This window comes from Pinus tabuliformis, chromosome 6, assembly GCF_031772625.1.
Source record: "Pinus tabuliformis cultivar Carrire ecotype Pingquan chromosome 6, CPIR1, whole genome shotgun sequence".
NCBI classification, from domain to species: Eukaryota; Viridiplantae; Streptophyta; class Pinopsida; order Pinales; family Pinaceae; genus Pinus; species Pinus tabuliformis.
This window is the reverse complement of record NC_142292.1, coordinates 520,102,272-520,125,700: the sequence shown is the minus strand read 5'-3', so window position 1 is coordinate 520,125,700 and position 23,429 is coordinate 520,102,272.

Genomic DNA, 23,429 nt, shown 5'->3' with positions numbered 1-23,429 from the left:
GTGAGAAAATGTCAAGTCTGCCAAACTACTGCTGGAAGACAAAAGAAGCTGTCCCTGCCACTACAGCCGGTAAACATCAAGCAACCTTTCAGTCAGTGGGGCTTGGACATAATAGGTGAGATTGTTCCTCACTCTTCTAAGCAGCACAGATACATCCTCACGGCAACAGATTATTTTACTAAATGGGTAGAAGCAGTTCCTCTCAAGACAGCTAATTCTGAAAATATTATTGAATTCATTGATCAATTTATAATCAGTAGGTTTGGATTGCCATCGGCTTTAATGTTTGATAATGCATCATACTTTTCTGGAAATGCAATGACTAATTTTGCACTTAAAAGAGGGTTCAAACTGAAATATTCGGCCAATTACTACCCGCAAGGTAATGGGTTAGCTGAGTCAACAAATAAAAACCTAATCAGGATTATGAAAAGAACAGTTGACCAGAACCAAAAGAATTGGCATAAAGCTTTGGTAAATGCTTTATGGGCAGATAGAATAACGAAAAAAGCTTCGATCGGCACTTCTCCCTTTAATTTAGTTTATGGGAAAGAAGTGGTTCTTCCAACTCACTTAGTCATTCCCTCTTTGTCTTTAGTACAATACATTGATGAAGTACCTACTTCCTCCATACAACTAAGACAAATGGAAATAATTAAATTAGAAGAACAATGAGAACAAGCTAAGAAAATCCATGCTCATCATCAAGCACTAATAAAATCCTCTTTTGATTCAAACATAATGACCAGAAAAAAAATTTCAGATGGGAGATTTAGTTTTAAAATGGGATAAGGCTCATGAAGAAAAGGGAAAACATACAAAATTTCAAAAGATGTGGCTCGGTCCTTTTCAGATTGTTGAAGTCATAGGTCCATCAACGTTTGTCTTACAGGATTTAGCAGGTAGAAGGGATCATTTGCCTGTTAATGGACAAATTCTTAAAATATATTTTCCATAGAAGATTATTCTTCTATTTTGTAGAGTAGTTTTTCTTTTCTTTTTCATAATAAAACCAGTTGTAAGTGGTTACTATAGGTATTCACGGAAAAGACACCAATTCTCTTTCAGATTTTGAACTTTTCACTTGTATAAATAGCAAAATTTTTAGAAATCTGATCTTTATTATTGAAAGATATAGTTAAAAACTTTAGCCTAGATATGATACTAGTTTCAACTTCAAAAAATTTGATGAAAGTAACCTTTAGCAAAGAAATTGCTTTATATCAGCACAATGAAAGGTATCAGTAACAAAATAAAGATTCTCTGTAAAACAACTGTTTTCAAACTCTATTATTTTCGTCCAGAGCTTTCTTAAGGAAAACAATGACTTCCTCCCTGTTAAAGAAAATCGCAGCATTTAGAGGAATAATCCAAAAAACACTATATCTTAAAGAATAAGAGGTCTCATCACGAGTCAGCTTATCATGATCACAGATATTATATCTTGCTGACTTTGCCAATACTGTCCACCAAAACAGGGCAATGACTCAAGATTGTTGAAATCAAAAGACAAGGGGTCTCATCACGAGCCAGCTTGTTCAGCAAAAGTGTAAATCAAGTGAATGACTGTGTCATAATTTGGCTACCAAACCAAGACATTGTTCTTTAAGAATAAAAAAGAAAATCAAAGCAATAAGTGTCAATGTGGGTTTTTCTTTGAAATTTGTAGATCATCTTAAGCAGGATAAAGGATCATTGCTAGGTAACAGGTAACCCTGTCGAGGCTATGGACACCTGCTAGCAGCAGAGGCTCTACCTACGACAAACGAGCATATTTTAAAACTGGTACACAGAGAAGACTTTATTTTATCTTTACAAGACCAAGTAATGGCTGATGTAAATACAAGGACAAGCCTGAGGAAGCAAACAATTAGAATTGCAAGAGGTTGAAGCAAAATATCATTGATAGGATAAAGCATAATGTACTCTATCTGTCCATAACAAAGTTTAAATTTATGAAAATTTTTCTGTTTTGGAAGTCTAAAAATTTCAATAGAAAAGTAGAGATAACTGGTTCTTCCAAGTGAATCGCCATTGTTGTGGCCACCAACAACCCCCCTCCTTATTTAGTATTAGCAATAACACTAAGCAAGTGGGGACCCTTAGTAAAAAATTCAAAAATATTTTTGTATTATACTCCTTAAAATATATCGCATCGCGAGAAAAGAGTAAAACATTTCTTTATGAGCACAATCAAAGCTGCGACGCAAAATTCATCGCATCGCATACATTAAGAAGCGCCCATAAATTAAAATCTTAAGAAATCTCTGATGGCCGATATGTGACATCGCATATCGCAACATCACATAAACAACACAAAATAATTTAATGAAATGCTGCGATCTTGCGATAAACGCGATGCTGCGATCTGTGATCTGCAATCTGCGATAACACAATCTTGACAAAAATGCGATAACGCAGTAACGTAATGCAAGTTGTAGAAATCGCCCATCGCAAATTTTCCTCAGCTCAACATTCAAGAAAATTTGTCCGTAAACCAAAAAAATGGGCGCGCGCCTTAAAGGAAATTAATGAACGTACACCAAATGTTAATGAAGGACAGTTTTGTGTTTTTCGAAGAGAAAGTTCACGATGGGTGGCATTATTTTATATATTCGTAGAGCTTAGAGCTTTCGTGTCAATATTTATTGTCATTACTCTTTTCCTTTGCGTGAACTGCAGGAATGAAAAACAGGAAACAACATGAAGCAATGTGCAGGAAACATCTAAGGAAAAAGGGAAAGCGTCAATGCTTGGAGACAGACAAAGAGATGCCCTCATAAACGGATACCGCATGCAACAGAATCGCAGATTCTAGAGCATTACTGAACAGATGCTAATATCAATAGTCGATTCAAAACTCAGGGTCAAAAGCTCACAAAAGCAGCATGTTTACAAAATTATGAAGCTTATGCCTGGTGAAGGAAAAGGCGCTAAAGGCGAAAAACGTACCAGAAAGGCCCGGATCAAAGAATGGAGGCAGTTTTCGATACGAGATTAGCACCTAGCGCTAATCGCGCATCACTAAGAAAATTGTTCGGAAAGAAAAGTCCCTAACTTGCTTAGTCATTCACGAGTCCGGAAACTGAGATAGCAAAAGCATAAGCAATTTGAGGGAAATTTGGGTTGTTACCAAGTATATGCGCAGTAAATTCACCCAGTCAGAGGATGGTTCCCAAAAATATCTTCTAGTTTACTAAAAGATAGTGCCAGCGCTTGCCCTTTCTGTTTGCTTAACTCAAACAAAAGCGGAAGGCAACCAGCCGACTCTTCCGAGGCAAATGATTGAATGCTCGCAACATTAAGGAGCAAATGCAGAAATATTTAGGAATTAAATTCAATTTTCTAGAAATAGTTTTGCTTAGAAAAAGGGCGGTCATTTAAACCGTATCCTAAAATTATGTAATTAAGTTAGTTAGTTAGTAGTATTTAAACCCTTCTCATGCATTTAGAGAAGGGTCCAGAAATTTGTCAAAAACTTGTCCTCAGAACATGCACTTTTGCACCCTCAGAGGAGGTTTTGATGAATGAATGGATCGAGATTTATTGATGTTTGCATTTGATATCTGCTACTGATGTTGCACTTCTATACTCTTGGTAGATATTAGAACAAGGAGAGATAAATCATTGTTGCTTGAAGCTTATGAGTAGGACTAGTCATAAATGGTACTTTTATCTCTTGACCATTTCTGCTTATATTCTTAAAGTAAGATACAGTTTTTAGTTGTTTATATGTTATTAAATGAATGTTTGAGTTACCATTTGGCACTTTTGTACGGTGGAGCCATTTATTTATGTCTGATGTATGAATAACTTATTATGCGATATGTTGTTCACAACTGTTTTGCCTAACTTTTTATGCAAAGTGGTTCATCTTAATTGATTTCTATTCTTATAATCGTTGAATGATCTTTATTACCAGTTATTATTTGAAATCTCTTTAGATCGCATAATAGAAGAATCACATCCCGGGTTAGCATAGATTAGATGTGCTGTTTTCATTAGATTACAATAACAGAGAGTTAGATTAAAGTAGCTTAGATAAGAACTTTTAGATCAGCAACATTCAATTCTGCACACACACACACCCTTAGATTGGGAAACTAGTCCCATTATCCCCAGTCGGACCCGCTATACCAAACGGATAAGGAGCTGCCAACCAAGGTCCGGACCGGGCAGGTATCCCCCTAGTTGTCAACCCGATTTTCGGGGCTTCAACAAGTCCATATCTCATTGGATGATTTACAGTCTCTGATATGTGGGATGATATTGTCTTTAACAGACATCTTCAATAAGACTTTCACCTTATTCTCCATTTTATCCCAATCTTGTACTAGTGCTGTCGTACCACCTGCCGAAATGGTTGGCTTCTGCTCATCACTGCTGACGATCGACCATGCGCTCAATCCCTCAAGAAATGTATGTAGCTTGAATTTCCAATTGGTATAATTGGTCCCATCAATTTTATTAGTCTCATTGAGATAAGCTTATGTGAAATTGTTCATTTTCGACTAATCAGATTCCAGATCCCCTAATCTTCAGTCGATTCTAACCAAGTGAAAAATTACAAGCTACAGTAAAAAAATAATCTCAACACATACCAAAACCTTTGAATCGATCATAGATCTACCACCAATCTACCACGATCTTTGTGTCTGCAACTCAGATCTACCACCAATCTGGCAATATCTCATGCACATAACCATAAAAAACAAGTCACCACTCCTTCATATAAAAAAACGCGATTTTTGGGGGCGATGAACAAAATCGCTCTAAGTGACGGCCAGATCATCACACTTTAGACCCCAATATCTGCGATGATCATTGCTTCTGTTACTCCAAAAACCGCGATGATTAGCTCAGACCTATGAGAAAATAAATTTCTCCTGTGAGTAAGGTATGTCCACTCCTGACCACCTAGACTCTGAAACTGTGAGCACTGAGGCTCTGATGTTACCACTGGGGCATTGTAGCCATGAAGAATCTATAGCCACTAGAGCTCTAATGTAGTGAATAAGGCTTTGTAGGTAAATCAGGCTCACCATATCTGAGCTCTGATACCATGTTCAAAAACCTGAAAGAAAAGAAATGAATTAAATTAACCAGCAATGCACAGTTTAGAAAGTTGCACCTGGAGACTACATAAACTAGAGCGTACACACTCACTCTTAATTAATCAAAGATGAATCAATAAATACATCACAAAGGAATAGGGAGGTCAAAACAAACTCCTACAACTGAGGAACTTATCCTAACTTAAGGAGTTACGTTACAAGCACGTAACCATTTCTCCATTAATATAATATAATATTAATTATTTTCAACTCCAATCCCAGGAACTTGTGCATCTACCTTTAACCCTTGTTCTTTCCATTATACTATAGGTATTCTTTTATTTTTTTTAGGCTTTAAATATGCAAAAGACAAAAAAAATTATATATTCCAAAAAATAATGGGAATGAGACATTTACTTCCATATTTGATGGCAGTAAGAGTTAATTATGTCACCCTTGAACAAAGCACTCAAAATAAGTCTTTCCTCCATTGGGATGGGACTTAGTTTGACTTTTGGAGAGTCATAACCTTGTTCTTGAGTTAGCCCTCCTCTGGTTGGTTATCTCTTTGAATCATATGTAGAGTCTGTTAATGCCTCCTGCATTGGAAACTTATAAAAATTTATTTTATGCTTCCATAGAGTCACATACGAGTCATGATTTTTTTCAATGGAAGTCAACCTATGTTGGCAATTTTGCAGTGTCTCTCGACTCATTTTCTGTCATCCATACCGGGTCTATCAAGTTACCTTCAATATCACATAAGTTATTTGATCTTTCACTCATGTTGGTTAAGAATGTCTCCATTGACTTCTTGTTGGCAGGTCTTCTCTTATATGCTCCGACAAGTTTCTCTAAGAGTAGGCCTAAAGCTGCACCGTGACCCTATTTACACCATTGATAGGTGGCCTTGTGCTCAATATCGATCAGTATCATGGGGATTTGATGAGTGGTTTCACTTGCATTCGACGTCAACTTAAATTATCACACATTGGTATTCGTGTAGTACCTTGGTTTCCATTTGACCCTATTGGTGGATTCCTTACCTCTGTGTCAACTTTCATTATTGGTTGGTTTAGAGGGTTGATGTCGTACACTAGCCACATCTTGTGTACACTAGAAATGTACTTCGGAATTGTTATTTCATCTCTTTTTGTTTGAGTTCTTCCAAATTATTGGCTTGCGGTTTACACTCACACTAGTTGATGTGGGATGCCTTAATCCATTCCTTCCATGATATATTTTCCCATCGAATCCAACTCATTGCTCTGGGAACAAGATCTAGAGTCCCTTTTTTTAGTACATTATGGTTTTTAGTCATAAGTGGCAGACTCCTTTGCTATCGACAGTGAGAATACATCAATGTCTCCTGATTGATATATTCTCTCAAGTGTTTAACTCCAACACATTTATTTGCACTTGTTAGATTGAACTGGGGTACCTTGACTCTCATCATCATTATCGGTGAGTTGTCTTGTGTTTGTTAACGGTATAAATCAATGACCTGTAATTAAACGATTTCTCGCATGGCCAACTTCAGCTCGTTTATTCCCATAATGTGAAAATGTACCATCTACAGTCGGTGAAGACCTTGGGTTGTGTCAGCATCTTGGTTTAGTTATCTGATCTTTTAGTTTTTTGCGAGTGCTACTAGCCATCCTTATATGTTTCATTTCATCACAACAACATCCTATATGTTGACATCAAAGTTTATGTAGCACCACTATTCCACCTATAGGACATGGTACTATTATGAGGATCAGTGATCACACATTCTTCGAGCATAATTGATCATATTTTCTTCTATATGTCATACTGAGACATAGCTCCATTATGTTCATTTACGTCTATGATCAAATGATCCACTATGTATTCTTCAGTCCTCTTTTTACACTTATACATGATGGATATTCTTTGTACTTTATCAATGGACATGCTTTACAATATCTGAGCATGGGTATGCCTCCTCAGACATGAGTCTTCTTTCTAATTCCTTCTACAGGTATTCAGTGGGCTAGAATATGGTGATCTCCTCTCAGGTCCTCAAATAATCTCTCTTTATACTTAATACGTTTTAGCCATCATGTACCCCTTCTGACCTCATATATTGGGGGCATTTGTTATAACATAATTCAACACTCATGTAGTTCTGATGTTTTGATATGGCCTTGGGGATCCCTTTTCTATTTGGACTTTATCGTTTATTAGAAAATAATATTCTCAATTCCATACATGACTCTTCCCTTTAAAAAGCGCGTACACATGCAGGTACCATAATACAAAACCCACGTATATGATTTAAAATATGAAAAAATAAAAATATAGCCTATTTTTCGGGCTGGGTTTACGGGTTTCACTGAAAGCCCACCTATAGGAGCCTGTGGCCCAACTGAATCAATAAATTTTTGGTGGTATTTATACACCTCATTGGAAGGCCTAATCATAGAAAGAGTAGGATATCAACATATAGCCCTTTTTGTCCCCAGATAAAGTTTGATTTTCCCTATGCCTCCTGCACTCCCAATCATAGGAAACCCTTGTTTCCTTGCATAAATGCTCATGCTTCACTATATGGAATCCTTTTACACATGCTTGAGAGGTTATCTTTGAGCTTTGGGGTGAATGGATCCAGAGGAACGTTTTGTTGGTGTCGTGGTCGGATCAGGTTGTATCTATCCACTACTATTTGTTGATGTAAATAAAGAATCTCTATCTTGTTCCCGATATGTTATGATCTCATGTTTTTTATGATTCATGTGTAACATATCATGATTTGTATGTTTACAATTAATGATCTAACATATTTATTATGCACGCACTTTGAACTACTTGCTATGTATATGCTTCTTTGAACTGTGTTGCAGTTTTGATCACTTTGGAGGAAGTAGAGGGTTTGGACCCTGTGAGATCAACCACAAATGTAGGAGCTACAGGTACTCCTCTCAAACCCAAATTTGTTAGTTTACATAGTTTTCTTGCTTGAATGCATGCTTCTTGTTGATTATCTTCCTTTGATCTGTTGAGGTTGTTAACCCTTACCTTAGGGAAGCTTTTCCCACCAGCAATGAACTTCTCATTGATAGAAAATTAGAGTCACATATATCATATGAAATTTGGAAATAATAGTAACAAGCATGAGTCTCTTAGTAGCTACTCTTATCATCAACAAAATTTTGAATCCTAATGAGCCTTTAGGCTAGTTTATTTATGCAAAAAGTAGTTGAGGGGCAACTCCTTTGAAACGAGGAATGATCCCCTCCAAAATCTAGAAATTTGTGGATATGGTTCCTTTTGATATTCACATGTACTGGAGTTCCTTGGCTGCTAGTGAATTTGAGTTGTTGGTGAGGAATATTTGATCTCAAACCAAGTTAGAGAGTTAGATTGTTGGACAAGTTCCCTATATTATCTTAGGATGTCTCGACCAAGCCCTCGCATAGTAAACATCTCCAAAAATGCTTCTTTTTCCTACATATTAACCACATTAGGCCATGCAATACGAAAAACACCCTCTAGTCTTCTTACTAAGCATATTATGGCTAAAAATGCTAATTAATGTGAGAAAATGAGATTTTTAATGGTTGAAGGATAGCACAATGGACCTCAAAATATACCTATTGATGGGACCCATCACTCGTTACAAGGAAGGTGTTTTCACTAACACTAATTTTCTCCCTTTTCATTCCAACAAAACTTGCCATCAAATCAAAATTTGCTCCATCCTTAGGATGAACCATTTTCCCCTTGAAAGGGATGTCTCCAAAAATCACTCTCCATCATCAAGGCATCACAAATAACCTCTTCAAAACAAATATAAGTCTCACATATGGAAGTAGCCAATGCAATGTGGTTAGCATATCTACTATGGGTTATACTTATTGAATATCTAGAGGCTTCTACATGCTTCTATGCATCTTACATTTTTCCAGTAATCTGTTTTGGCTTCATGTGGGTTGGAGTACAGGGTGAGGATATATCCTTCTTCAAGATATTTTTTTCCACACTTGACCTAGTTTCTCTTGTAACCTTTAAATTAGATTTTTTAACAACCACATCTTCACAAGATACCTATGATATGAAGGAACACATAGCCCCATCAAAATTCACATCTAAGTGAACCATAGAGTTCCACTATGTTGGGAGATATATCTTGTAACCTTTAAATGTTTCATTATATCCAAAAAACAAGATATTATCATAGAACCTTGAAATCATTCCTAGCCAAGGTCTTGATCATTTGAGAATTGAAGTAAAATAACCTTAGATCAACAGAAAACCCTCCTTAACTCCACCACCCCTCAAGTCAACTTTAATAGTCTAATATTTACACACCACATAATGAACTTTTTAGTATTTCTTATAAATATTTTATAAATGACGAATATAAGCGGGTAAAATCTCTCAAAGTGATAAAGATAAAAATATGTACCAATATCACCTAGGTTGAAATACTAAGTTCATAGTGCCAGAAACTTCCAAGATAACACTTTGAACAAACTGTAAACATGGGTATCTTTCCAATGCACCTCAAAACATTCAACAATTGAACCAACATGCACAAAGTTAGCTACCTATTTTCAAGAAAATATTCTAGTAATTGGAGCAAGAATCTTATCAAAGTCAATTTCCTCTTTTTGAGAGAAACCAACAATGCTTTCTTGGTACATGTCAAAACTCACATCAGTGGAAAGATTTGGAATCAATCATTGATTTCACAATAGGTTTTGAACCTATCTTCATGGAATCTCTTCATACATGCTTTGCATAATCCTCCTGAGGGCCAACCTAGTTCCTCTTTGTACATAGAAGCGACATAGGATCAACAAGTACCTTGTAAAGGACACCATATTGCACACCTCTAGCTAAAGTCCTTGGAGTTGCTGATTACAAACATTGATAGTGTATTGCTTCCCTTCAAATGAAACTCTATAATGAAAATATATCATAGAAGAATTTGAAAATATATTTTTCTTCAACCCATAATTAAAAAAAATATCATTCAACTCAACCATTAGTCTCTAGAATGAAATGGGGCCCACTTCTTTTATAGGATATGTAGTATCATCACCCAGCGTAACACTAGTTCATTTTTCCTACTCTTGAAACATTCTGAAGGGTGAACGTAATGTCTTGATACCCCACTATACATATACCACTTAACACTTGACATAGTGTTGAAAGATGAATAAGACATCATGGAGAAGGAACTATCAAGATGTGATGATAGCTCATCCACTCTTTCTACAATGCTTGGACTCCTTGCAACCTGTTTATGTTGCTTGGCCTTACCATCTTCTTCTTTCGACATAGGTTGGCATAATTTCCCTTCTAGTCTTTTCATCTACACCCTTTCCTATATTTATTTTCTTAGCCTTCTACTCTGTTATTACTACATGTTTCCCATCTTCTGTCATGGCTTGTGTTGGGGTGATATTTATTATACTTATTTTATATAGAACTTGGGAGTATTTTAGCACAAAGTGATTCACATCTCTTCGGAATGTCCCAAAAGTACTAGCTTGGATATTTTATATCTCCCAATGTATCTCAACCTCCAGATAGACTCTCTAGAATACCAAAATTACATTACTAATAGTTTATTGTGTTTTCCATCATCTTTATCAAAACCTTGTGGACTTTCTCATAATGTGTGTGAAGGTTGTGTCCACCTACCATTTTTTATCCTATAATTTCATTTTAAATTTTGATATCTGTATATGATGAACATATCTAGTTTGAAACATATTCAATCCAAGAAAATTATCCCATCAAACCTTATTAGAAGGTGTTATTTACAGATTTCCAATTTGAAACTCATGCATATAGCCTATGAACCATCAAAGTTATAACCTCACAATATCAAATTAAATGCAACCATCCAAATTCCAATCCTCATGGTCCAAAAAATGCTCTTGTTACCACATCATGACATAATTGTTCATATTCTCTACAACTAATTCTCTAGATTCATTTCCTAAAAATGTTGAAGTACCTTCACTAGTGATAAAATATATCTCCTGAGTATTCTTTGGCAACCTAGTGGTTTTAAGTCAACATTTTATGGACACTTTTTAGTTCCCATTACCACTAGTGGGTACATTTCTATGTTGCTAGGAAGCACATGGTTGACACTTGATGGGTTGTTAGTCCTCAACAAATTACCAATGTAAACCCTCGAATTTTTAGTATTGTCTCGAGTCATACCCATAGTTTTCACATCATTTATCCTCCATACATATTACTCACCTATAACTCATGAGGAAAAGTTCTCATGTCTCTATATATTTATGCCATTCCTCCTCTACCTTCTCCTTAAATAGTGTAATAGAAAATTCTTCCTCCAAGTCTTCTTCCCATAAAAGAAATTTATTCCACCAAGTTTTTAGTATCTCCTTTCCATAACATGTTATGATGCATTATGTTGTGTGATATTATTGAAACTTAGATGGGTTTCATATACTTCCTGTCATCAATTAGTCAAGAATGTGGTAGTGTCTACCTTTACATATCCTCTATCACATTTTCTCATTGTGCATCAGCCTCCATGATGGGATTCAAGTCAGCATTTGATAGGAACCTGATGATTCTTGTTAGTGTTTGGTGGATGCTTAGTGGATTTCTTGTGGGTTCTTGGTTAAAAGTGGATACTTGGTAGGTTCTCAGTTTTCAACATATTTCTGATAAGAACTTGTCGAATTTTTAATGTTTTTTTTTAGTCTTACCTATACATTTTACATCCTCTTTTTTTTTTTTTTTTGTGAAACCTTTCCCACTGTTGGCTTAGGGGGTACTAACCCAGGTTTAGAGTTAGTTGCACCAACCAAAAAATCACTAAAATACTAGCCCTTCTGGCAACAACCCACGTAGTGTAGGCTACAGTCTCACCTGAAGTAGTATGGGGGGATGAAAGAACCAAGTTTTTGCATCCAAAGACTAGTGAGACAACCTTTAGTGCCATAGATCTGCCTTCACACAGATCGATACACTCTTAGGGAACACTACTGTAACTCTATTAAAATAGTCTTCAAATCTTCGTGAAGGTCTACGATCAGTATTTGTGGACCTTTAACAGTCAATTTATCCACCTACACACATCAGAGAGAAGTTCGAAATAAGAGATCACACAGATTTTCTTAAGTTATTATTAAACACAATAGAAATTACCAGAGTATTCGTGAAAGTAGTAAACATGCATTGTGTACATCATTAAAATATTATTCAAGATAATCACGCAACATTTAATTAATATTTCATAAAACACATCATTCATCAACAATATATTGCATTAACAGAAGTACACAGAAATACGCAAGAATTCTTTAGAAATTGTCTTTATTGATCTTTAATTCAAGGTTATAGGCAAAAAACTACCCTGCAAACACAGCTACATGGGTATGCACACTCAGTTGTGAACTCTACCTAGGCCTCCATGCACTGAGCTGCAGAGCCTTTCCTTCTTTACCTACACGCAGGAAGCAGAGCCTTCCTTCATTAACCCAATGCTCTCTGTCTTACTTCTCCTCTTCTTCCCTTCACTATCACTTACTTAGCTACTTCTTCCCTTCACTAAGAATCACTATTTATAAAATTTCCCATACAATACCATGGTCCTTGAACCATGGGTGAATCTCAAAACCAACTCAAACTTTACATAAAACAAGGTGCTAAACCGCTTTGATACCTACTCATCTACGCGCTCTACATCCACAAATCGTGGAGACTTTACATTATTTACACAAAATATACCAAAACTTGGGTTATCTTAACCCCAAAAATAACTCAAGGGACCCCATCTTAACAGGCCCCCAACACAAAAATCGTGACTCACCCTCAAGTTACTCTCCTGGAACTGTGATCTTACTGCGAAGATCCCCCAACTCCACCTGGATCACTGCAACTTCCACAGCGCTCTGAGTTGCTACCTGCTTGAATTCCGTAACCAAAGTTTTCATGGATGGTCCCTTGAATTCTAGCTTCATTGTTTGTTGTGTCTGTTGTAGTCTTTTAAGCTTATCTTGAATGGTAGTCGGGACTTAATAAGCCTCCTCCAACTAAGGCTTAAACCGGGCCTTTAGCAAGGCCTCCTTCTTTTATGCTTCCTCCACCTGTGCTAGGAGCTGCTTTCCTTTGTACAATTTGGCAAGGTGCTGCATTCGTGCTATGGAGCATGTAGTTGTCCTGACTTCATCATATTGCCCCTGTAGCTCCCTTATGTTTGTGTTCAATGTATGCAAGTTGAGATCCTCCTGCAAGTTGGTCACTATCTCCATAGTCTTCTCAAATAATTCTGCAAAGTCAGTGACTGTGGCATTCAACATTTCCATGCCTTCCTTTATCATGGCTTCACACTAATCCCTAACCTCAGGTGGAGTCGTGGGCTGCAACTTTAACTGCAGCTCTGTAATCTTCATGTTAAGATCAAATGCTACCAGTCCAACCTCTGCTTTAGCCTCATGCACAACAATGGCTAGTTTTCTGATCTTTTCTTCCGGTTGTGTATTCTCAAGGATGTTAAGGTCAGGCACTGTCTTGCATGCTTCTGTTATTGTTGAATCCAGACTGGAACTCCGTGTCTGAGGTGCCTCCTTTTCTTTCAAAGCCTGCATCTTTTCAGTGAAGATTTTATCATTGTTCACTCTATACTCACTGATGAGGTTGAGGGTGGGCGACTCCCCAATTCTCAATTCATTGGCCACCCTTGCATGCAGTGTATGCAGGGTCTCATTAGAAAGCGCTGCTCTGTTCAATCCAATTTTCTTGATTGTGATTAGGATAATGTGATCCTCAGTGGACTCTAAGTGAATAGGCCCGTCTAGTAATTATATATTTCTAAGGTCAAGCATCCTTACAAGCTCTATTGCATGGCTTGTCCCGGTTTACAGGCTTGGTTGCTTTGTGCTCGCTTGTCTTGTGCCCTCTTGTATTCTACTTGGTTGTTGGATTCTCCCCAGCATCTACATGTAGCGCTGCTCAAATTGATGCAACACTTCAGTGGTAGTATCCCTAATTTTATCCTCAATCTCATCAAGATCGCCTTTTGTTAAGATCATTGGATCAACTTGTGACTTATCCAATTTTTGCTTCTTCCTTGTACCTCCCTATTTTTCCTTGCCACGTCTCTCCAAAATGAATGGGGTGTGGTACCCCTCATCACCTTAGCCACCTTGCCCTGAAATTTTCCCCTCCTGAGAGCATACCTCATAAGCGGGCATCATTCCCACCTTATCTATACCGGGAGCACACCTACCACCTATATGACATTGCGCACCTAGGGAAGGCAAACCGTACAATACAGATCCATGGACCGGCCGAACCCTCCATAGCTGTACGAAACCAAAATGGATCTTCGCCAAGCAGGTCAGGTCACCGATCAGTAGCCCCCCACCCACCCTGCATATCTCCGTTGAGTCAAGCAGGGTCACCAACCTACCAATACGGACCAGTCCCGACTAGGGACATCAAAGCGCATAATTGCATCGTATGTCATAGCAAGTGCATATATCCAGACTTGATGACCTTATGCTGATCGATCTTGAGCCAACACCAATTGTCGATTCCCCAGTTCGATTCACCAATAACTGCTATGCCACGTGCAGATTCCAAACCACTCGATGAGGGTGACTTGTCACCTTTTTGTGACTCGCATTGTTCGTGTTCCACCTGCTCCTTGGCAGCACGTTCTTGATCCACACATGCCTTCTCTATGGCTTCCTTCTTTTTCTGCTCTACGAGTGTACGCACATCTTGCTTAACTGCCTCCTTTCTCTTATACACAGCAAAAATTCCCGTCCTTGTGCTTGGTCCAACATCTAAGTCTGACGGGGCACACCACTCTGCAGGCCATTTCGAGACAACCTCCTACACATCCGTTTCTGTCACCAAATATGGCAAGTCATGCCATTTTTTTTTGGCATCCTTCCGCGCTTGGATGTATACTCTGTGAAAGTTAGCCTTGAATGTTGCATAGGCTGACAACAGCATGAACAAGGTTGGGGACAACCTCAGTCATTGATTGATGGCCATGAAAATACTCATTTCCATTAGAACCCAAAATACCTTCGTATTTGTGATCCGTGCAGAATCCTTTATAGCCCATAAGGAAGTGAATTTTGGTACCTCCGGAAATCCTTCCTCGAGCGGAGGAAATTGGCTATCCTTTGGTAATTCCCATGCGACGAGCACAATTGATAACAATAACCAAGCATAGTGAAATGACTCAGTTTCATCCTTCACCTCGCGGTAGTTCGCTAAGAACTCATGCCATAGGTACCTGGCCCAATTGAGTTGTACGCTTTTCGCACACTGCGCAGTGAGGGAAACCACTGGCACTGGAAATTCATCTGCACAAAATTTTCTCATCACCTTCCCCACCAAGATTTGGGTAGCCACTTGAACTGTCGGATCTGTTAAAGAAGTAATTGAATACCCTTGTGACTTCTTAAGGAGGTCATAATCCTTCTTCATCCTATCTGCAAGCTCTTTTTTGCCAGTCTTTCCACCAAAATCCTTAACTAGGTTCACACCTTTGTAAGGTGCATGATCCTGTGAATAATCATGTCTGTGATGTGGATAGGCCCTCCTAGCCATAAACAACCATTGTGCATCAATTTGAGTAGCTGGAACACACATATTGTGTTAATGGGGGTGCGGTGATAATATACCCGCCTCATGTACTTGTCCATCACCAAGTGCAGAAACCTAGTGTGGTCTGTGAGGTCCCAATCCTCCATTTTCAACAGTGGGATCCTCATGAGCCACAAACCTCCAAAAGGTACTCGCTCGGGTAGCAGGGGCGTGGATATGGTGAACTTCTCAGCATCTAGGTCCTTTGTGACCTTCGCTTTTCCCTTTCGCGGAGGGATATACGCAGGTAGCCTGGTGATGGGTTTTACTCCTTCAACATCAATGTCTTCTGTTCCTTTTCCTTCTTCCATCTCCAGGTCCACTACTAGCTACTTATCTTTCTTTTTTTTACCTATGCTGCGATATGCTTCCTTGGTGATTCGTGCACCAGCACAGGCTTTTTTTGCATGTCCTTCTTTGATTTGGATGGTTGGGTTTCTCTGGTAGGGGTAAGATTCGACCTAGGTGAGCTCGGTGACATAGGCATAGGAGGCACAGCTTCCATGCTTACAACTTCTAGGGCAGCTTACCCAGAGGAAACATCGCCAGTACTCACAATTTCAGCAGGACTTGGTGCAAGCGTTTTTTCAAGAATAAACTTTTGGTTTAGCTCAGACAACTTAGCAAACGCGGAGTTTCCGACTAAATATTTCCAAGCCGATCAGTTCATAGGTGATAGACAATGAATTTCACTAACAATTGTGAGAGTGCAAAGTGCTATCTATTTGAATGGCACACGTAATTTATAGGGAGTTTTGAATTCAAATCCGACTGTTCCCCCCAATTTATGATAATTAATGCTCTTTTGGTGGTAGATCTTCATAAATTTTTGCCTTAAATGCCACCAACCCACTCCACTTAACCATCTTTTGGCTGTCAAGTCATGAACAGAAGCTCCAACAATCATTTTCCTGCTATGTTGTACATTGCTCCATGGCGCAACTTCCTGAGAACAACTTTATGGGTTGTATCTTCGTCATCCTTCGCGCAGCTTGCTCGCTACATAGTCCTCCAAGCTGGGAAGTGTAGTTTATAGTCCCACACTCCCTTGGAACTACTTGGAGCACTAAGACTATCCTACTTCCATATAGTCATTATGTAGGATCCCCTATATATAACTTCAGTCTGCTACCATTCACTCTTCCCGGGAAGGGTTTCACATTCAGCTTCACGAGCTAAACTGCGCCTCCATCTGTAATTTCTTTGACAACATATGGCCCTAACCAATGCATCTAGAATTTACATGGAAACTTAGTGAATTTACTATCATATAATAGGACAGGATTTCTTACCTTGAATGTGCGAATCTTGATACGGCGATCATGCTATGATTTTTCACGTTCCTTCTGTACTTGTTGATGAAATCCTGCCAAAAATCAAACCTCTTCGAGCTCCATTAGCTGCGCGAGCCATTCCTCTAAGGCCTCGCGATCTGCCATATTCGTTAGGGCTGCTATGCACAAACTATGCACAATATATTCCATCAGTATGACAACTTCAACCCCATATACTAATATAAACAACGTTTTCCTAGTCAACTTCTTACAAGTAGTCCTGTAAGCCCATAGTGTTATAGACATATTTGGGCACTGCAACCCCAATCATATATTTCCATAAACCAAGGGCTTATAAGTCCCTAAAAGTGTTGTCTCACACCCTAAAGGAACAAGGTCAGCTGATTACATCATCTCCTAGAAGTTCCCTAGTGGAGTCGCCATTTTGTTATCTGGAAATCTAGTGTCCATGCAGAGCTGCCAGTCCTACTAAGACGAGTAGATATCTTAGAAACAAACAAACTAAAGTTACTTTGATTTTCCTTTATGAGAAGTAGATGAGAGAGAAGCAAACTACCAACCTCAATCTTTCGCTTGGTTCCTTACTTGTTTCCTCTCCCTTCTGACGGATCTTTGCCACTCCTTCCTTGCTTACCCCGCTTCAAAGAGCACCTGTAAAGTCAAAGCAGCACAACACCATCAAAGTACAGAGATCTACAATCATAAACAATATAGGATCAGATATATATTGACCACACAAATGCATATATTATCAATCATACAAGAATGTGGAGGAAAACTCGAATAGCTTTATTGATAGAAAGAATAGCAGAGAGGATTACAACCCATTGATCTGACCCGGCGTCATCCTCCCAGCAAGAAAGCCCTTCTTCACCTCATGAAAAGCTTAGATCACCCAACACTATGATGTTCCACCAAGAAACCAACAACACTTCCTTACAAAATACAAGATTCCAGCCTCTGGATCTCTGTGATGAGGGATCCATATATAGATGTTTGCAGGGGGATGAGTCAGCTTCTAGGATTTTGATTAGTGTCTTCTCCCTGATAGTTCTTGGTTCCACTTGGAGATTCATGATCTCTTACTCATCCCTAGGTGAATTCAGAGAGGCAAGTGTCACAGGAGAAGTTTCTGGAAGATTCCATGATCATCCACCTTGCAAACTGTCTATGATCATCCACCTTTCAAACCCAAATCAACTCTCATCAAGCGTTTGGATAGATAGGTCTAAGGAATATGGGACCCCTTCAGATCCTTGGTCGCAAGTACATTCTACGGATGAAGGAATTGTTCAGTCAATGATGATTGACAGGGCACCATGGGAAGATTACCACCATCGTTCCCATCTTCCATATTATAAGGAAAATAGTTCCAGCGACCTTAATCATCCTTTAGTCTTTGATTTTCTATCAAATACTGTAAATATGGTGGATTCCGAGTGAAACCTGTCCAATATTGAAGAGACTATCGCCATAAATATTTGGACCAAAATAGATGTTGTAGAGAATATTCATGTCGGAAAATCTTGTTCTTCTTCAGAACTGGAAATATATTACGCTCTCTTTCGCAAGTTCAGAGATGTCTTTTCTTGGTCATATGATGAAATTCCAGGCATTGACTCAACCATAGTTGAACACAAAATTAAGATGTATCTAGATGTCAAACTAGTACGACAATGGCTTCGGTAGGTGCACCCCAAGAAAGCCGTTGCCATCAAGGCAGAAGTTGAAAAACTTCTCCATGCTGGTTTTATTTACCTGGTTCCTCTAACCGATTGGGTATCGAATATTGTTCCTGTAATGAAAAAACAAGGAACGATTAGAGTGTGCGTTGATTATAGGGATGTAAATCAAGCTTGTCCAAAAGACAACTACCCTACACCCTTTCTCGACCAGATAATTCATGAATGCGATGGATGTGAAATCTTCTCATTTATGGATGCATTTTCCGAGTATAATCAAATAAATATCCACCCGCAGGACCAGTCAAAGACTGCATTTATTTTTCCATGGGGCACATTCGCGTACCGCAAGCTACCTTTTGGTTTAAAGAACACAAGGGAAACGTTTGAGAGGGAAATGAATTATGCCTTCCATGACATCAAGAACATTGTTCAACCATATCTTGACGATCTTCCGGCTCATTCGTGAAAGCGGACCGATCATCCGCAGCATTTGAGAGCGATATTTCTACATTTCCGACACTACAAGATATGACTCAATCCACACAAATGTGTGTTTTGTGTTAGTTTTGGTCATTTACTTGGCTTTATGGTCTCAAAGGATGGGATTCGTCTCAACCCATGTAAGGTTCAGGCAATCATTGATTTGCCTTCACCTTTTAATTTGCTTCAGATTCAGAAACTCCAAGGGAAAGCAAACTTTCTAAGGAGGTTCATTCCAAATTACGCCGAAATTGCTAAAGGTTATACGCGTCTATTGAAAAAATAAGTACCCTTCATCTGGGATCAGGTCACGCAAGCTTCCTTTGATGCTCTAAAGGAATCCCTAATAAAAGAATCATCAATGTACGCTCCTGATTATCAAAAAGACTTTAACCTGTATCTGGCTACAGCAGATACAACCATAGCAATGGTTTTAGTTCAAGAACACAACAGAATTCAACATCCTGTCTATTATTTAAGCCAAAAGTTAAATGATATGGAAAGTAAATACTCCTATGTTTAAAAGCTAGCTCTTGTAGCTGTTCAAGCGATACAGAGATTTTGACACTATGTCCTCTTTCGAAAAAATATCATTTTGTCAGATTGCAACCCCATGACTTATATCTTGTCACGACAGTTACTGGGGGGAAAATATTCAAAATGGATAGCAATTTTGCAAGAGTTTGATCTGGAATTCATAAAATCCAAATCGAAGAAATCCCTAGTTTTCGCGGAGTTACTATGTGACTTCCCATCGTCGTCCAATGATTCAACATCCAAAGAAACAATCGTGGATGAATCTTTGTTTCTGATATCTTCAAGCGATCCGTGGTATGGAGATATAATAATCTATCTCCAGACCCAAACATATAGGTCTAATACCTCCCGCTTAGAGCAACGACGTACTCGATACCAAGCAAAAGACTACATGATCGTCGGTAATACCCTTTATCATCATGGTATTGATACAGTTCTGCAGAGGTGCCTCACCCATGAGGAGGCCGAAAAAGTCTTGGATGATTGTCATTCAGGCGCATGTGGGGGGCATCAATCTAGTTACGCTACGACGCAAAAGATTTTACAGGCAGGATACTTCTGGAAAACAATGTTCAAAGATTGCATAATCGCAGTCAGAAGTTGCCATGCTTGTCAAATCTTCGATCGCAAAACCAAAATACCTCCCGCGCCTCTGCAGCCAGTCGTTGCCGTTGGGCCATTCACCAAATGGGGCATAGATTTCATGACATGTAACCCCACCTCGGCTGGGGGGCATGGGTATATCATAGTTGCAGTTGACTATTTTACGAAATGGGCCGAGGCGATGCCTACATTAAACAACAGTGGCAAAATGGCTGCTCTTTTCTTTTTCAATCATGTAGTCTCCAGATTCGGTGTTCCACAAGCTATAGTCACAGATCATGGATCGTATTTTCGCAATCACATGATGGTTGAGTTGGCTGCCAAATTAGGATTGTCCCACGACAGCTCTACTCCGTATTATCCGCAAGCTAACGGGCAAGTTGAGGCAATCAACAAAGTCCTAAAGCGCATGTTGCAAAGGATGATTGGAGTCCATAAACGGAGTTGGCACCTGATCCTGTACTCAACCTTGTGGGCATACCAGACATCGGTGAGGAATGTAACTGGGTTTACACCCTTTTAGCTGGTGTATGGCCTGGAAGCGATCTTACCAATTCAGTGCGGAATCTCATCCCTCAAGCTCACAATCGACCTTCTCCCCGGAACTTCAGAAGAGGAGGCTTGTTTCTTGGAATTAATCCAACTGGATGAAACCCGTCGTGATGCCACCTTGGCTAATGAAGCACATAAGAAATGAGTCAAGGCGCAGTTTGACAAGAATGTCAAACCCCGTGTCTTCTCAGAAGGTGACCTGGTCTTACTTTACGACCAAGAGTCTGACAAGTTTGTTATAGACATTTTTGTGCCTTACAGAATTGAGCATGAAATGTCCATAATCTAAGGGATCCAAAGTCCCTAAACATGTTGTTCCTACCCCTAGAGGAACAAGGCTAACAAACCACAGCAATTCTCAGAAGTTCTCCACCAGAAACTACTCAAAAACAAGTCAATTCAGGATCATTTCAGTGGCTCCACTAGCTATTTGCGCTGAATGTCAAAGCCAACACTGGCTACCTGCGTTGAATGTCAAAGGAAACACTGGCTACCTGCACTGAGTGAGAATGGACATGTGGCAAGTTCATTTCTCAAGGTGTCAGAACCCAGGAAGCTTCCAAAATGACACTTGCCTCAGGGAATTCGACTGGTGATGAGTAAGAGGTTCCAAATCTCCAAGTGGAAGCAAGAACCTCCAAGTGGAATGAAGAACTGACAGAGGGAGAGGACACTAGTCAGATCTCAAGTTGACTCATCCTCTCTCCAAACATCTATATATGGATCTCTCCTCCATGAGATCTAGAGGCTGGAATTTTATTATTGCAAAGAATTGCTGCTAGTTTGAGATTTGAATCATTGGGTGCTTAATGCTTTGAAAGGGGTGAAGATAGGAATTTCATTTGCTGGGAAGGAGGTGCTGGATTGGAGCCCTTTGGGTTGTATCTCTTCCTGAACCTTGTTATTCATCAATAAAGCTATCTTGGTTCCTCCTATATGCTGATGTATTCTTGATGTATGATTGCATTAGTGTGTTTAGTTTATTGCTAATCCATAACTATTTATGAATATGAATCCATGTCTTTGTAGTGTTCTCTTCTTGTGATCTTGCAGAAACCTCTTGAAGCTGGGCGAGCGAGAAGGCAAGTAGCTGGGAACTCCCAAAGAGAAGAGAAATCAGATCGAGGGACAAACGGAAGACACCGGTGAGTCCATCCATCTCTCTTCATTCTTAATTCATAAAGGAAGAATACTAGAATAGCTGTCTCTGTTTTGTTGCTAAGGCACTGTCACACCTTAGGTGGATAGGATCGTCCTGCATAGGCATTTTTCCCCACAACAAACTGGCGACTCCGCTGGGGAGATCTGTTTAGTCATTTTATTTGTGTCTCTATCATTGTTTGTTTCATAGACTCAACAGCAACAATCGAACTGCATCTGCTTCTCTCAGATGCAAAGTAGACAGTTGCTGCCTTGATCCAATCTTTGGATTTGTCTATGATCTGAACAATAGACTCACAAATGATTTGATGATCCTTTGTGATAGATCTTAGTACTCCCTCAAAGCATCCCTTTGATTACACCTTGCTTGTTTCTTTTATTTGGCCTAAAACAGTAGATTAAATAGCAATATGTGACCCAGAACCCAGTGAGAAACGAGAGTTTCTCCTTCAGCGCAGACCCTGTGAAGGGATTCTGCATTTCAACGCAGTTCCCGAGAGGGACACCTGCGCTGAATGTCAAAACCCCTGTGTTGAGGGTGCATTGATCCAGCTAGGCCTTGTGTAGCTGGGGTTCTCTGCTCTGTTTTGCCTTGTTTTGATCTCTGGTTTTTGCAGCCTGTAACCAGCATAGGTACCAGTCTGATAACTCCTTTTCTCTGCTTAAATTCCACCTCCTTTTGTGCAAAAAGACTATGAGTGTTTTTATGTGTTTGTGACTTCGTTCATAGTTTTCCTTTGCAAGAGTGAGATAATCATCCTGTAGCCCTTGATTCAGATCTGTTGATTGTGATCTTAGAAGAGAGTTCATTGGTTGTTTGCAGATTGATTATACATTTACTTTTGCTTGTGGTTTGAGTTTGTCTCTTTTAAGTGTCAAAACAAGTATTCATTTCAGAAATCGTTAAGTGTTGTAATCTCTTCTACCCTCTCTGATTTCGAAAAAGTAAACTTGTTTGTATTTGTCATTTAAAAGCAAATTCAAAGTTGTACAAAAAGCTTTCTTTGTAGGCATCAATACTAAGAAAGCGGAAAACAAACACCTGCATTGTGCATATTGCATCTTGATAGTTTGCATGTTTGATTTAGGAAAAGTGCATTAGAGTGTGCTGATTGCTCTTTGAGAAAAGATGGTGTCTTTCTTTTCCCTTTGTAGCTAGGATTTTCATCTGTTGAAAAGATATATAAAGCTTGCTTATCATCTTTAGACTGCATTTAGGAAGTTGTACCATACATCTCGTGGTGATCCAAAAAGGAAAACTTCTAAAAAAGATCAACCTAAAATAAATTGAATGAACTTAACAACGCTTTGTAACATAACGCACAACATAGAGGTCTAGGCTAGAGACGTGTTCCGGTGTCGTAAAACCTGGTATCTTACCGTTGAGTGGTTGGGTGATTCCTCCACGGTGAAGCGATAAGTATCAGTACGGATTGTGC